Genomic DNA, 3,333 nt, shown 5'->3' on the forward strand with positions numbered 1-3,333 from the left:
AAAAAAAAAAAAAAAAAAAAAAAAAAAAAGCCACATTTTCTATGATTTGATGAAACAGTTTTATATGTTCATTTACAATTATTATGATGATTACTATTTACGTGAGCAGGCAAAAAATAATCATATGAGGAATCCTCAAGAGTATTTTGATGTGGATATTAGTACTTTCTACTCAGGTTTTGAGGGTTGTAATAGCATCAGAAAGTGGTGCTAAGGTATAAACTTACGCAATAAAATACTTTTTTTTTTTTTTTTAGCAAATAAAATGTTACTTCAATATTTCTAATGTTCTGGTTTCTCAACAGGCTCACTCCCCGAAGACTCATTTCTTGCCAAGATCAGGGAGTTTCTGCCCATATAGTCCCATGAAGTCTTGGTTTGTAGTCCCCTGATTTCACTACAGTTGGAGAAAAAAATCTTCCAGGCTTATTTCCTTGTAGATAAAAATAGCATACACCTTCGATTAGTGAAAGAATGACAAAATTAAAACTCTCCAAATATTCTGAGTTCATTGTAGTGGCTTCAAAAACTTCTGAAGCAAGCATTGTATGTTAAACAATGGAAAAGCCTATACCTTATTTGATGCTTTATAGGGTTTGATAAATTTTCAAAACTAAATTAAAATATGTTCACTAATTATTCCTTGTCAATACTATCTAGCGAGTAAGGTATACCAGGAAAATTTGACAGGCTTTTACATATATACCATGGAATAAAACTATATGAGTATTTTGAAGAAAGATATATTAGCAAATTCAAGATTTTCCAGTATTTTCTTTTTATTTTTGCATATCATCAGTCACATTTTATTTCACTTAACTAATATTAGTAATATCTGGTATCTAAAGTCTGATACATATTTTATACACCCTAAAAGCCTCTAGGCAGTTTTTAAGCACCTATTTATTTAATTATGTGCTATTCAACCTCATTGACTGTCTTCTTTGATTGTAGAAAGTTGCTGTATTCAGAATGTGCTTTCTGGTTTATATACTGAGTAGCTTATGGTGAAGCTCTATCAATAATATATAATATATATNTTCAACTTTACTGGAAACATATTCATCATTTTGTTACTGAAATTGTTAGAAGACCTAAAATATATGGTTGCTCTAAAACCATCATAATGGTTTCCAATCTTATTTTCATGTCATGTTAATTAAAATTTTATTTTGAGATAATTATAGATGCACATGCAGTTGAAAAAAATACATACAGATCTTATGTACATTTTAACCAATTTCCCCCCACCTTGAAAACATATATTAAAATGTCTCTACTAAGATACTGATATGGTACAAAGAACATACAGAGTAGTTGCATTATCACAAAGATCCACTGTGTCATTCTCCTTGTTATTGGTCTTATTTCCAAATACAGAGAAAAAAACATTTAATATTTCCACAATTAGGTGTAATATTTTTTGATAAATATTCTTTATTAAATTGAGAAACATTTTCTTTGCTTAGTTTGCCAGAAGTTTTTATCATGAATAGGTGTTAGACTTTGTCAATGGTTTTGTGTGCATCCATTGATATAATCAATTGATTTTTCTTCTTTAGACCGTAAATATGGTGGATTACACCGATTTATTTTTGAGTATTGAAGCAGTCTTACACACTTGGAATAAATCCCAGTTGGACATAGTGTATAATTGATAATGGTCTATAATGGTGCATAATTCTCTCTATATGTGTGTGTGCACAGGGATGTGTGTTTGTATATTTACATACATACATGATTTGCTAATATTTCCTTGAAGCTCTGCATCCAAGTTCATGAGAAATATTGGCAATGACTCACACTACTTTATTGCACAAATATGTGGTAAAGATCAAAACTTTTCTGGGCCTTGTTGACACTTCCTGGTGAAAGTACAAGGATGCCATGCATCTCTCATTGTGTCCATCTTTGAATATTATATTAGCTCCCATTATGCCCCCTGCAATCAGAAAGAGAGAAGCAAAAGCTAATGCATACTACTACATTATAGCCACAAGGTATTGGTAAAGGTTCAGATCCTTGTGGGGCCTCCCTGACACCAGAAGAGTGGAGAAAAGGAATGGAAGTGTTTAATGTTTTCCTGACTTGCACCCCCACAAAGCTCCATGAAGATACCAGCAAATTTTGTGTAGCTCGCTACTGAAACCCCAGGTCTTAACACAATAACTTTTTTTTTTTTTAATGAATAGAGACATTTGTAATTGTATTGAGATTTACAGATGTGTATCATCATCTATATGTTGAAAAACATGGCTCTCAGAGATTTATATATTAGATGTTTTTGCATGAGTTTAGGGAGACCAAAAGTAGCATATTTTTTAGCAGATTAATCCTTTAAAAGACTAACCCTTACTAGAATTGTTTAATGATCTGATTTCAGGCTGTTCATTGTAACTTACTATGTCTATCAACTGGCTATTTCAATATGTTTACATAAAGAAACATTAATATTTAGCAATTTTCATTATTTAGTATCAAGCTTAAATTGGATCCCTATTTGACAATATTGATATTTGGGATTTTCTTTGTTGGAGGGACATAGGAAGTCTTATTCACTAGTATTTTGTCCCGGATTTTATCCTTTTTCAACAAACATGAGGGGGAAAATTGCTAAGCTCTAATGAGAGAAATCAGGTTTAATTCTAAAGTGCTAGTGTAGAGTATTCCTATGATTTTATTACTTATAATAAAAGAATCTGGAATAAGTCCAGTGAGTAAGAGGATTAACTACAGGAAATATACTATAGGAAAAAAAATGCTTAGGCGGTTACATTTAAATAGATTCTCAAGAATGGCATAAGAATTTCTTCATCACAATGAACTTCCTTTATTCCGTGTCTCACTAGAACTTGCCAAATCTTAGGTTACAATATGTTGAATATATCTATGGCTACAGATTTTCATAATATTGAAATAGATTTTATCATTTTTGTTAACTATTGTATTTTTTAAATGTGATGACTTGTACATTTGGATACTACTTTGTTAGTAAAAATATCAGAAAATTTTCAAAATAAGAAAATGGAAGATTTTGATTTTCCAATAATATGTTTATAACAACATGCTAACACTATGACTAATTACGTACTAATTACAAGGAAAATAAAATAAGCCAAAATAACAACAGTAATTTTGCATTTTAGCCAAGAGAATATACAGTTGAAAATACACACAGACAAAAGCACATCTACATACTTACAAATAAAAGAAACCACAGAATTTTAACATGTATCATGAGTTTGATATTACATATGTTTTAGAATAATTGATGATAAGTATAATAACGTACAGAATAATCTTTGGTGCAAGCTATATGATTTAAAAAAGCAT

Source organism: Rhinopithecus bieti, unplaced genomic scaffold (genome assembly GCF_001698545.2).
Source record: "Rhinopithecus bieti isolate Rb0 unplaced genomic scaffold, ASM169854v2 scaffold_12012, whole genome shotgun sequence".
In the NCBI taxonomy this organism is placed as follows: domain Eukaryota; kingdom Metazoa; phylum Chordata; class Mammalia; order Primates; family Cercopithecidae; genus Rhinopithecus; species Rhinopithecus bieti.